The sequence below is a fragment of the Salmo salar genome, chromosome 15, assembly GCF_965601325.2.
Source record: "Salmo salar chromosome 15, fSalSal1, whole genome shotgun sequence".
In the NCBI taxonomy this organism is placed as follows: domain Eukaryota; kingdom Metazoa; phylum Chordata; class Actinopteri; order Salmoniformes; family Salmonidae; genus Salmo; species Salmo salar.
The window spans coordinates 73,814,206-73,828,220 of NC_138305.1; the positions used below are offsets into that span (position 1 = coordinate 73,814,206).

The window sequence follows — 14,015 nt, forward strand, 5'->3', positions numbered from 1 at the left end:
TATAATTTGAGAAAAGAGGAACACATACATAAAAAAGCTATAGAGCTTCTCAAAACATGTATTTGGAAACATATAAGCAGTGGTGGAAAAGGTACCCAATTGTCATACTTGAGTAAAAGTAAAGAATTCTTAATAGAAAATGACTCACTTAAAGCAGTAAAATACTACTTGAGTAAAAGACTAAAAGTATTTGGTTTTAAATATACTTAAGTATCAAAAGTAAAAGTATAAATCATTTCAAATTGCTTATATTAAGTAAACCAGACGGCACCATTTTCTTGTTATTTTAATGTACGGATAGCCAGTGGCACACTCTAACACACAGACATTTACAAACAAAGCATTTGTGTTTAGTGAGTCCAGCAGATCAGAGGCAGTAGAGATGACCAGAGATGTTCTCTTGATAAGTGCGTGAATTGGACCATTTTCCTGTCCTGCTAAGCATTCAAAATATGAGTACTTTTGGGTGTCAGGGAAATGTATGGAGAAAAAGTACATTATTTTCATTACGAATGTAGTGAAGTAAAAGTTGTCAAAAATATAAATAGTTAAGTACAGATACCCAAAAAAACTACTTAAGTAGTACTTTAAAGTATTTTACTTAAGTACTTTCCATCACTGCATATAAGGGCCATAGTATACAGTAGCCTGCTCTGTTCAGCATGTCAGGTAGATCTCTTGGGGGAATCCTTTGTGTTAATAACAGGTTTAATGTTCCCTGACAGGTTCTCTCTCTCTCCCTCCCTTTTCTCTCTCTCACTTACTCTTTTTGTTCCTGTCTCTATGCCCCTGCAGTTGGCCCTCACTGAGCTGGAGACGTTAGCCGAGAGGCTAAACGAGCAGAAACGAGTAGCAGACCAGGTCGCTGAAATCCAGCAGCTGGCACGTAGAGTTGGTGACCGCCAATTGAGCAAGGTCTATGCATCTGTCCGTCTTTCTCAAAATATATTTTAAGGTCAATAAGAAAAACATTTTTATTTTGTTAATTCTACTTAGTGTAAGAGTAAATGAGTGTGTTTTGTGTTTTGTTTTGTTGTGTTGTGTGTAATGTTGTGTGACATTTGTGTCCCCTCTATAGCTCTTTAACTCAGACTAGAGGCAGCTGATACTGTGCGAGGTGCTGATTGAGATGGTGTACGGGGAGAAAGGACAGGTCTTCAAGTCCAAGGAGAGCAAAGTCTTCCTCAGTAACGACACCCTCATCTGTGCAAACATCAGTGTCAAGTGAGTCAGCACTACCAGGATGCGACCATAGAAATACATTCTCTATGGATGAGGCATACTGTCAAATGTCATGTTGAAAGAATGTCAGCCACACTGCATATTCATGTGAACCAACGTTTTTTTCCCTCTGTCCTCTCCAAATCAAATGAAATCAAATGTTATTGGTCACATACACATGTTAGCAGATGTAATTACAGATGTAGCGAAATGCTTGTGTTTCTAGCTCCAACAGTGCAGTAATATGTAACAAGTAATGTCTAACAATTTTACAACAATACACACAAATCTAAAGTAAAGGAATGGAATTAAGAATATATACATTTTTTGATAATGTCATTATTGAAGAAAGGTCAAGTTTTCCCCAAGTTTCACCCAACGTCACATCTTAAAATCTTCCGTTTTGATCAGTGAACCTCACAAATTATTCATTGCACCTTACTTGATTCAGCTCATGCCTCATGCCAACTTTGCCCTTAACTTGTGAAAGGGATCGCGATGTTTCACAATGCTTCCCATGCATGATTATGGGGAATATATGAATAATAATGTGGCCCAAAAATCAGTAGGGGGTCCGCTGTTTGGAGAGATATTCAACTGATCAGAAGGACTGTAATTACAATGTATTCCTGACCCCCTTTCATATTGTTGATTCAAAGAGCCCTGACACATTTGGATGATTTTTCAATTGCTGAATGCATTATCTTACATAGAGGGCTCTATTTTTGGCTGGCGTTAAGCCAGCGCAATTGTAACACGCACGCTCGTTGGAAATTTCAACTTGCTCTGGGCTATTTTCAAACACTTGCACAAGGATTGGTAATTTACCTGTCTTATATGAGCTCGCTTGCACTGAGAATGGAGGGTGGCAATATCTGAAGTGTGTCCTTAGGGTTAGGGTTAGGAGCAAGGAGTCAACAGGCCAGGTCATCAGGTCAGGTAGTCCTGTGGCATGGCCCCAGGGCCCAGGTCCTCCGGGAGGGGAGAGAGAGAGAATTAGAGGGAGCATACTTAAATTCACACAGGACACCGGATAAGACAGGAGAAATACTCCAGATATAACAGACTGACCCTAGCCCCCCGACACATAAACTATTGCAGCATAGATGCTGGAGGCTGAGACAGGAGGGGTCGGGAGACACTGTGGCCCCGTCCGATGATACCCCCGGACAAAGCCAACCAGGCAAGATATAACCCCACCCACTTTACCAAAGCACAGCCCCCACACCACTAGAGGGATATCTTCAAACCACCAACTTACTACCCTGAGACAAGGCTGAGTATAGCGCATGAATATCTCCTCCACAGCACCAGCCCAAGGGGGTGGAAAACCGGACCGGAAGATCACTTCTGTGACTCAACCCACTCAAGTGACACATCCCTCCTAGGGACGGCATGGAAGAGCACTAGTAAGCAAGTGACTCAGCCCCCATAATAGGGTCAGAGGCAAGCGCTCATTACACAATTTATTTATTAATCAAAACGCCAGCTCCACTGCCAGCTCATAATTCCCGCAGTGAAAATAGCAAAGATATTTCTGACACCCCCCCAGACATATAGTGTTAACTCAAGCGCTAAGATTTGCCATTGTGTTAGGTTTGTTAAAATAGAGTCCTCATTGTTTGTCCAGCATCTTGTTCAGGCCCATAGAGATGGAAAAGAGAGGGCACTATCTTTGCAATGATGGCTTCTAGGACAGCATGGGAAATACTATTGAAAATAGGCTCTGGGGCAAGTGCGCCCTCTATCCGTCTCTATCTTCAGGCCATTGAAATGTGTTCCTGTTTCTTCAACTAGGGGTACCCCTGATATCAGCAGCCTAGTTCCTATTGGTCCTAAATACACAGTGAAGTGGACAGAAGAGCTTTCAGAGCAAAGATACAGGGAAACGGGCAAACGTTGCTAATGTTCCAGGTAAAACGACATTCAATTTGTCCAGTTCAAATTTAAATGCATTGTACACCTTCACATGAAAGACAAAATACCCATTGTAAGCTATGAAAAAGCAAGCCTTCCCACTCTATCTCCAAGCACTTGTTCCAACTAATACTAGCCTGTCAGTTATCTGGGTATGAGCTCAGCAAGTGTGTCTCTACTGCTACCTGCTTGGGGAGAACTAACTCGTTTTTAAATCTCTAAAGGCTTTATTGCCCTAATTGAGTGATAATAGAAGCTACATGTAACCCTCTGGGAGTATGTCAGATGTTCTCCCTAGAGTCTCACATGTCTGAGATAAACATCCCTGTATTATTTTGAGGTTCAGTCTCATTTGGAGTTAACTTACTGTTGATGTGTATGAAATGTATGCATTCACTACTGTAAGTCGCTCTGGATAAGAGCGTCTGCTAAATGACTAAAATGTAAAATGTAAATGGAAGTGTTTTGGTGGAGAAACCCAGCAGGATATTTACTAACTCTTGAAATGCCAGAGAATGATGGTGACAGGGACAGTTACAGGGGTGTCTTGTCTATCTTATCCGCAAAGAGCAGGTGTAGGTGTAGTCTTTTGCTCCAGCCACCCGATTCAGCTGATCAACTAATCACAGTCCACTCCTCAAGAAAGACTTAAAACTAGTTGAATCAGATGTATTACTGTACTTCTTTGGCTTGAGAAAGCCTTCACCCACAACAGCCCTTTGTGCATTTTGATATTGATTACTGCATTGTTGGGTTTGGAGCTTGCGAGAAAGGCATTTCACTGTACTTGTGCACGTGACATTAAAACGTGAAACTTGAAACTTGCTTTAGGAGGAGTAAGAGGAGATGGATGATAGTGATGATGAAGGTGGTGATGATGATGACGCCAATGATAAAGATATGACTGGGTGTGCCAGGTAAAGTGTTCCTGGGCCCGCCCTGACTGTACCAGGAGCTGGAGTAGCTACAATACGACCTGTCTGTTGTTGAACAGGTCACCCTGCTATTCAGGACATTTCAAGGCACTTAACAGGTTAGACACACATCTACACACATTAACGTTTACTTTTCAACACTGCTTATTGGACAGACAGTGTCACCTTGACAGTTATTATGTTTATTATGTGATACAATTACTCTACCACCATTTCTCTGAACACAACAGTAGGGCAGGACGTGCCTAGCAATGCAGATTCTCATCCGCATCAAAGAGGACGAGATCCAGTGTGCCAACAAGTGCCACCTGCGGCTGGCTGTGCCAGGCAAGCCCGACAAGTAAGTCCCCAGGAAGTTAAAAGGGGTACACAGAAGTGACTAAAGATAGCGCTAGGATGCATAGCTGCCGTTTTATGGACTCCTGACCAATTCTGCTATTTTGTGGGTTGTTTTGCGCTGATCTTAAAAAAAAATCCTACATGATGTTTACGCCATCGTTTCCTATGACCGAAAAGCTTCTGGACATCAGAATAGCAATCACTCACCTCAATCTGGACGAATACTTCTACTTCAATGAGTCTTCGGCACAGAACATACTGCTCACCTTAGATCAGGCCCTAATCCTGACACTCGGAAGAAGAAAAACGACGGCACATTGATGACACTATGGCGACGAGTGAATAAACCACCCTTACCCTCTGTTCTATTGGCGAATGTGCAATTGTTGGAGAACAAACTGAACGAGCTCCATTCGAGAAGATTCTATCAACAGGACATTGAGAACTTTAATATGCTATGCTTTTTGGAGTCATGGCTGAACAAGGACATGGATAATATACAGTTAGCTGGGTTTTCCATGCATCGGCAGGACAGAACAGCAGCGTATGGTAAGATCCGTGGCGGTGGGATGTGTTTCTTTGTCAACAAAGACTGGTGCGCGATCTCTAATATTAAGTCTCGAGGTTCTGCTCGCCTTAATTAGAATACCTCATGATATGCTGTAGACCATACTATTTACCAAGAGAGTTTTCAACTATATTTTTTGGAGTTGTCTATTTATCACCTCAAACCGACGCTGGCACTAAAACCGCACTCAACGAGCTGTTTAACCTGTTAGGGCTAGGGGGCAGTATTGACACGGCTGGATAAAAAACGTACCCGATTTAATCTGGTTACTACTCCTGCCCAGTAACTAGAATATGCATATAATTATTGGCTTTGGATAGAAAACACTCCAAAGTTTCTAAAACTATTTGAATGGTGTCTGTGAGTATAACAGAACTCAAATGGCAGGTCAAAACCTGAGAGATTCCTTTACAGGAAGTGGCCTGTCTGACCATTTATTGTCTTTCTTTGACATCTCATTCCATTACAAAGGATCTCTGCGGTAACGTGACACTTCCCACGGCTCCAATAGGCTCTCAGAGCCCGGGAAAAACCTGAATGTCGTCATTCCAGCTCCAGGCTGAAACACATTATCGCCTTTCTCAAGTGGCCGATCAAGGGACTGTGGGCTTAGGCGCGTGCACTGGCCGCCCCCGTCTTTGTGTTTTTTCCTCTGTTTACCGAAAAGGAGATTCCCGGTCGGAATATTATCGCTTTTTTACGAGATAAATTGCATAAAATTTGATTTTAAACAGCGGTTGACATGCTTCGAAGTACGGTAATGGAATATTTAGAAATCTTTTGTCACGAATTGCGCCATGCGCGCGACCCTGATTTACCATTTCGGATAGTTTCTGGAACGCACGAACAAAACGCCGCTATTCGGATATAACGATGGATTATTTGGGACCAAACCAACATTTGTTATTGAAGTAGAAGTCCTGGGAGTGTATTCTGACGAAGACAACAAAGGTAATAACATTTTTGTTATAGTAAATCTGATTTTGGTGAAGGCTAAACTTGCCGGGTGTCTAAATAGCTAGCCCGTGATGGCTGGGCTATGTACTTAGAATATTGCAAAATGTGCTTTCACCAAAAAAGCTATTTTAAAATCGGACATATCGAGTGCATAGAGGAGTTCTGTATCTATAATTCTTAAAATAATTGTTATGCTTTTTGTGAACATTTATCGTGAGTAATTTAGTAAATTGTTCGTAAATTCCCCGGAAGTTTGCGGGGGGTATGCTAGTTCTGAACGTCACATGCTAATGTAAAAAGCTGTTTTTTGATATAAATATGAACTTGATTGAACAAAACATGCATGTATTGTATAACATAATGTCCTAGGGTTGTCATCTGATGAAGATCATCAAAGGTTAGTGCTGCATTTAGCTGTTTTCTTGGTTTTTGTGACATTATATGCTAGCTTGAAAAATGGGTGTCTGATTATTTCTGGCTGGGTACTCTGCTGACATAATCTAATGTTTTGCTTTCGTTGTAAAGCCTTTTTGAAATCGGACAGTGTGGTTAGATTAACGAGAGTCTTGTCTTTAAATAGCTGCAAAATAGTCATATGTTTGAGAAATTTAAGTAATAGGATTTTTAAGGTATTTGAAAATCGCGCCACAGGATTCAACTGGCTGTTACGTAGGTGGGACGAATTCGTCCCGCCTGCCCTAGAGAGGACAAGGCTATAGGTGAACAAGAAAATGCTCATTCAGAGCCGGCACTCCTAGTGGCCAGGGATTTTAATGTAGGAAAACTGGAATCCATTTTACCTCATTTCTAGCAGCATGTTACCTGTACAACTACAGGGAAAAAAACTCTAGATCACCTTTACACACACAGAGACACATACAAAGCTCTGCCTCGCCTTCCATTTGGCAAATCTGACCATAACTCTATCCTTCTGATTTCTGCTTACAAGCAAAAACTCAAACAGGATGTGCCAGTGACGCACTCAATACAGAAGTGGTCCGATGAAGCGGATGCTAAACTACAGGACTGTTTTGCTAGCACAGGCTGGAATATGTTCTGGGATTCATCCAATGGCATTGAGGAGTTTACTACATCAGTCACCTCTTCTTTAATAAGTCCATTCACGACATTGTCCCTATAGTGACAGTATGTACATTTCCCAACCAGAAGCCATGGATTACAGGCAAGCCCGACAAGTACATTCACACTGAGCTGTTAAAATGGCGCCGGAAGAAATGGCAGCAGTTTTACGGGCGCCTAACCAATTGTGCTACTGTGTGTTTTCTTTGTTGCATTATTTGTAACTTATTTTGTACATAATGTTTCTGCCACCGTATCGTACAGCAAAAAAGAGCTTCTGGATATCAGGACAGTGATCACTCACCTCGGATTAGACTAAGAATTTTTCTTCAACAAGCAGGATGCTCAGGATGTACTTCGAACACATGACAAGGCTAACATCCCCGTCATTGGCAAGAGAAAGAGACGCAGGTACAGACACAGAGCGGGGTGCCTCGTATGGATCCGCAGAAGGCGAGTGGGAAAGCTACCGTCAATATTACTTGCCAACATGCAATCATTGGACAATAAATTAGACGAGGTACGTTCACGAATATCCTACCAACGGGACATCAGAAACTGTAACATCTTATGTTTCACGGAATCGTGGCTGAATGATGATATTGTCATGTCCTGACCAGCAGAGGGAGTAGTTGTTTAGTATTGTGGTCAGGACGTGGCAGAAGTACTGGGTATGTGTTTGTCTAGTATTTCTGTTTCTATGTTGGTCTGTGTGGCTCCCGATCAGGGACAGCTGGTTATCATTGTTCCTGATTGGGAGTCATATATTAGGAGTGTGTTTGTGGGTTGTTGTGAGTTAACACTGCTATTCGTTTTGTTTGTAAGTAGCCTGTTAGCCTGTCGTGAGTGTTTATTGTTTTCTGTGTATACTTTACTTAATTATATTAAAAGATGAGTATCCACATTCCGCATGCAGTTTGGTCTCTTCAACACGGCTTCAACATTTGTGACAGACATGGATATTCAGCTAGCGGGATATACGCTGCACCGGCTAGATAGAACAGCACATTCCAGTAAGACGAGGGGGGGGGGGGGGGGGGGCGGGGGGGACGGGGGGGTCTGTGCATATTTGTAAACAACAGCTGGTGCACGAAATCTAAGGAAGTCTCTAGATTTTGCTCGCCTGAAGTAGAGTATCTTATGATAAGCTGTAGACCACACTATTTGCCAAGAGAGTGTTCATCCATACTTTTCGTGGCTGTTTATTTACCACCACAGACTGATGCTGGCACTAAGACTGCACTCAGTCAGCTGTATAAGGAAATAAGCAAACAGGAAACCGCTCACCCAGAGGCGGCGCTCATAGTGGCCGAGGATTTTAATGTAGGGAAACTTAAATCAGTTTTACCTAATTTCTCATTTCAACATGTTAAATACGCAACTGGGGAAAACATTTCTAGATCACCTGTACTCCACACACAGAGATGCATACAAAGCTCTCCCTCGCCCTCGTCCTCCATTTGGTAAATCTGACCACAATTCTATCCTCCTGATTCTTGCTTACAAGCAAAAAATTAAAGCAGGAAGCACCAGTGACTCGGTCTATAAAAAATTGGTCAGATGAAGCAGATGCTAAACTACAGGACTGTTTTGCTAGTACAGACTGGAACATGTTCCGGGATTCTTCTGATGGCATTGAGGAGTACACCACATCAGTCACTGCCTTCATCAATAAGTGCATCAAGGACGTCGTCCCCACAGTGACTGTACGTACATACCCCAACCAGAAGCCATGGATTACAGGCAACATTCGCACTGAGCTAAAGGGTAGAGCTGCCGCTTTCAAGGAGCAAGACACTAATCCGGGCGCGTATGAGAAATCCCGCTACACCCTCAGACAAACCATCAAACAGACAAAATGTCAATAAAGGACAAAGATCGAATCCTACTACACCGGCTCTGACGCTCGTCGGATGTGGCAGGGCTTGCAAACTATCACGGATTACAAAGGGAAACCCAGCCGAGAGCTTCCCACTGACGCGAGCCTACTAGACAAGCTAAATGCCTTCTATGCTTGCTTCGAGGCAAGTAACACTGAACCATGCATGAGAGCATCAGCTGTTCTGGACGACTGTGTGATCACGCTCTCCGTAGCCGATGTGAGTAAGACCTTTAAACAGGTTAACATTCACAAGGCCACAGGGCCAGACAGATTACCAGGATGCATACTCAGAGCATGCGCTGACCAGCTAGCAAGTGTCTTCTCTGACAATTTTAACCTTTCCCTGACCCAGTCTGTAATACCTACATGTTTCAACCCTGTGCCCAAGAACACCAAAGTAACTTGTCTAAATGACTTCCGCCCCATAGCGCTCACATCTGTAGCTATGAAATTCTTTGAAAGGCTGGTCATGGCTCACAACAACACCATCATCCCAGAGACCCTGGGCCCACTCCAATTTGCATACTGCCCATGCAAATCCACAGATGACGCAATCTCTATTGCACTCCACACTACCCTTTCCCACCTGGACAAAAGGAGCACCTACATGAGAATGCTGTTCATTGACTACAGCTCAGCGTACATAACACCATAGTGCTCTCCAAGCACATCAATGAGCAAAGGTCCCTGGGACTGAACACCTCCCTTTACAACTGGATCCTGGACTTCCTGACGGGCCACCCCCAGGTGGTGAAGGTAAGCAACAACACATCTGCCATTCTGATCCTCAACACGGGGGCCCCTCAGGGGTGCGTGCTAAGTCTGCTCCTGTACTCCCTGTTCACCCACGACAGCGTGACCTCGCACGACTCCAACACCATCATCAAGTTTGACACAACGGGGGTGGGCCTGATCACCAATAACAATGAGACACCCTTTAGGGACAAGGTCAGAGACCTGGCAGTGTGGTGCCAGCACAACAACCTCTCCCTCAACATGGGCAAGACAAAGGAGCTTAACATGGAGTACAGGAAATGGAGGGCCAAACACGCCCCCATTCACATTGACGGGGCTGTAGTGGACCTTCAAGTTCCTCTGTGTCCACATCGCTAAGGACCTATCTTGATCCAAACAAACCAACACAGTCGTGAAGATGGTACAACAATGCCTCTTCCCCCTCAAGAGGAAGTAAAAAATGTACTGTTCTCTCTGCTACTGCAAGGCAAGTGGTACCGGAGTGCCAAGTCTGCGATCAAAAGGCTCTTGAACAGCTTCTACTCCCAAGCCATAAGACTGCTAAATAGCTAACTAAATAGCTATCAGGACTATCTGCATTGACCCTTTTTGCACTAACTCTTTTTGACTCTATGCACACACACTGGACTCTACCCACACTACACACTCACACATACTTACACTGACACTCCAACACATACGCACACACGCACACACACACACTCACTCACTCACACATAACACGTACACACAGGCACACATTCGCCACACACACACTTTCACACTCATCATATAAGCTGCTGCTACCGTCTATTATCTATCCTGTTGCCTAGTCACTTTACACCTACCTATATGTACATATGTACCTCAATTTCCTCGTATCCCTGAACATCGACTCAGTACTGTTACCCCATGTATGTAGCCAAGCTAGCGTTGCTCATTGTGTATTTATTCCTTGTGTTACTATGGGTGTGTGTGTGGGTGGTTGGTCTTTGGGACCTCCCTTGGTTAGGTGGGTAGCAGATGGCAGGGCAGCTTGTAGTGGGTGGCATGGACTGGCACATTCTTAGTCTATTGCCAAGCTGTGGCTAGTCTATTCCTGTGTGGTTTGATATTGAAATATTGGTGCCGTTTACAACTACAGCTAGTCATTTAAATGCCAGAGGCAGTTAGTGCTTTTTTTCATGTTTCTGATGGAAACTCATTCTCTACTAAAGCAATTCAAGGTCCAGCATTAGCAACATTATCCACAGGCTCATAGCCCTAGAATGCAGGGTCAGGGCTAGGTCAGGGAGACCCTCTCCATTCCCATCTGCACCATTCTTGCTTGTGATTGTCTGTTTATGTCTGTGTGCAGACACGTGTGAGCCTGTATGCCTATATGTTAATGCATTTATTTTATTGTCCCTCAGATCTGGACGGCCGGTCAGTTTAATGGTTTTTCAACAGCGCCAGTCCCCTCAGCAAGATCTCCTGGGTGAATCTTTAACAGTATAGCTAGCCTACGAGCTTAGCTAGCCTACTCCTAAGACAGACCTAATACATATTTAAGCTTTGTCGCATATTGGTCATCGTATATGTTTTGCCCACTGGTGGATGTTGTAGAGGTGTACAGCTAAACGTATCTCTTTTGACCCAGTGGAAGAGAACACGCCGGGCTGGGTATGTGTGGAGGATGATGTGAAGACTAGACCTCCATTCTGGTGTCCCTTTCCTTTTCTCCCCATCTTTCCCCCCAAAACTCAAGACCTAAAGGTAAGCAGCAAAAGCTGTGAGGAAGCTCAGTGGTGGACTGGACATATTTTGACAGCAAAATTATGCCATTTAAGAGAGTAGGAAAGCGATCGTAGACAACAGAAAGATCTGTTTTATGGTTTTATGAAGAAAACAATTTGGGTCAGATGACACTGTAATAAAGTAAAGTGAGAAATTAAGTTTGAGTTCCTCTGAAGGTATCTGGTACATTGGTGGATTTGCACTTGAACAGAGAGAAGACGATGTAGCAAGCCTTGGCTTCAATCAACCCGGGGAATCAGAAAAAAATCGAATAATTGGCAATTAGAGTAGTGTGACTGGGATTCCTTTGTGTGTCGCAGGCTATGATTAGCAGGTTACATCTCGTTCAGTCAGTGTCTATCTCTCTAGCGTTTCCTGGCAGCTGAGCTGGACAAGTCAGCCAAATTGACTGATAAGATTGTGGAAGCTGTTTGATAAAGAAAATGGAATCCTTCACTCACATGAGGAGAATAGCAGTCCTTGCTCATCTAAGAGACCACTAAATTACCAGAGGAAAATTTTTTACATTGCCATTTCTTGTAATTTAGCAGACGCTCTTATTCAGAGCAATTTACAGGCGCACATGGAATGGCATTAAACACCTGGAAACCATGTGTTTGATGTATTTGATACCATTCCACTGATTCCGCTCTAGTCATTACCACGAGCATGTTCTTCCCAATTAAGGTGCCACCAACCTCCTGAGATATATATAAATATAAAACACCCTTTGTTATTTCTTGCACTATATATATATAGCACTGCATTCGGAAAGTATTCAAACCCCTTGACTTTTTCCACATTTTGTTATGTTACAGCCTTATTCTAAAATTACTTAAATTGTATTTTTCCCTCATCAATCTACACACAATACCCCATAATGACAAAGCAAAAACTGTTTTTTAGACATTTTTGCAAATGTATTACAAATAAAAAAACTCACATTTACATAAGTATTCAGACCCTTTACTGAGTACTTTGTTTAAGCACCTTTGACAATGATTACAGACTCAATTCTTCTTGAGTATGACACTACAAGCTTGGCACACCTGTATTTGGGGAGTTTCTCCCATTCTTATCTGCAGATCCTCTCAAGCTCTGTCAGGTTGGATAGGGAGCATCGCTGCACAGCTATTTTCAGGTCAAAAGATGTTTGGGTTCAAGTCCGGGCTTTGGCTCGGCCATTCAAGGACATTCAGAAACGTGTCCCAAAGCCACTCCTACATTGTCTTGGCTGTGTGCTTAGGGTTGTTGTCCTGTTGGAAGGTGAACCTTCACCCAAGTCTGAGGTCCTGAGCGCTCTGGAGCAGGTTTTCATCAAGGAACTCTATTTTGCTACGTTCATCTTTCCCTCGATCTGACTAGTCTCCCAGTCTGCCACTACATGCTTCACTGTAGGGATGGTGCCAGGTTTCCTCCAGAAGTGATGCTTGGCATTCAGACCAAAGAGTTCAATCTTGGTTTCATCAGACCAGAGAATCTTGTTTATCATGGCCTGAGAGTCCTTTAGGTGCCTTTTGGCGGGCTGTCATGTGCCTTTTAATGAGGAGTGGCTTCCGTCTGGCCACTACCATAAAGGCCTGATTGGTGGAGTGCTGCAGAGATGGTTGTACTTCTGGAAGGTTCTCCCATCTCCACAAAGGAACTCTGGAGCTCTGTCAGAGTGACCATAGGGTTGTTGGTCACCGCCCTGGCCAAGGCTCTTCTCCCCCGGTTGCTCAGTTTGGCTGGGTGGCCAGCTCTAGGAAGAGCCTTGGTGGTTCCAAACTTCTTCCATTTAAGAATGATGGAGGCCACTGTATTCTTCAATGCTCCAGAAATGTTATGGTACACTTACCCAGAATTGTGTCTCGACACAATCCTGTCTTGGAGCTCTACGGTCAATTCCTTCGACCTCATGGTTTGGTTTTTGCTCTGACCTGCACTGTCAACTGTGGGACCTCATATAGACAGGTGTGTACCTTTTCAAAATCATGTCCAATCAACTGAATCTACAACAGGTGGACTGCCATCAAGTTGTAGAAACATCCCAAGGATGATCAATGGAAACAGGATGCACCTGAGCTCAATTTCGAGTCTCATAGCAAAGGGTCTGACTACTTATGTAAATAAGGTATTTCTGTTTTTATATTTAAGAAATTTGCAAAAAAAGATCAAAAAAAATTGTTTTTGCTTTGTCACAATGGTGTATTGTGTGTTGATTGATTGATTTTTATTTGTAATTTTTTATTTTCAGAATAAGGCTGTAACATAACACACTGTGGAAAAAGTCAAGGGGTCTGAATACTTTCCGAATGCACTGTACATGAATATATGTATATATATTTTTTTATTTTTTATTTTCTGACACTGGGCATAAGCATCACTTTACCAATTATGAAATTCTCTTATGTTGAGGACTTTTTACAAACAACATTGTGTCAACCAGTTTTTGCCCAGTGGGTTTATTATAATTCAACATTGTTGAGTTGACTTCATCTATATCATCACTGGTATAATGATATGCGACCTTGGTCTTACCTACACATATCCCCGAGGGGTAAAAAATAGCACTATAACCTAAAGCAGTATTTCAAGCTGTTACAAAATAGCTCATTACCGAGTT

The 14,015-nt window shown here is 43.0% G+C and overlaps 1 pseudogene; it reads left to right on the top strand.

Annotated features, from left to right (window-relative positions):
* Positions 1–783: 783 nt before the first annotated feature.
* LOC106572300 (rho guanine nucleotide exchange factor 10-like protein) lies at positions 784–3,127 on the top strand (annotated as a pseudogene).
* The last annotated feature ends 10,888 nt before the right edge of the window (positions 3,128–14,015 follow it).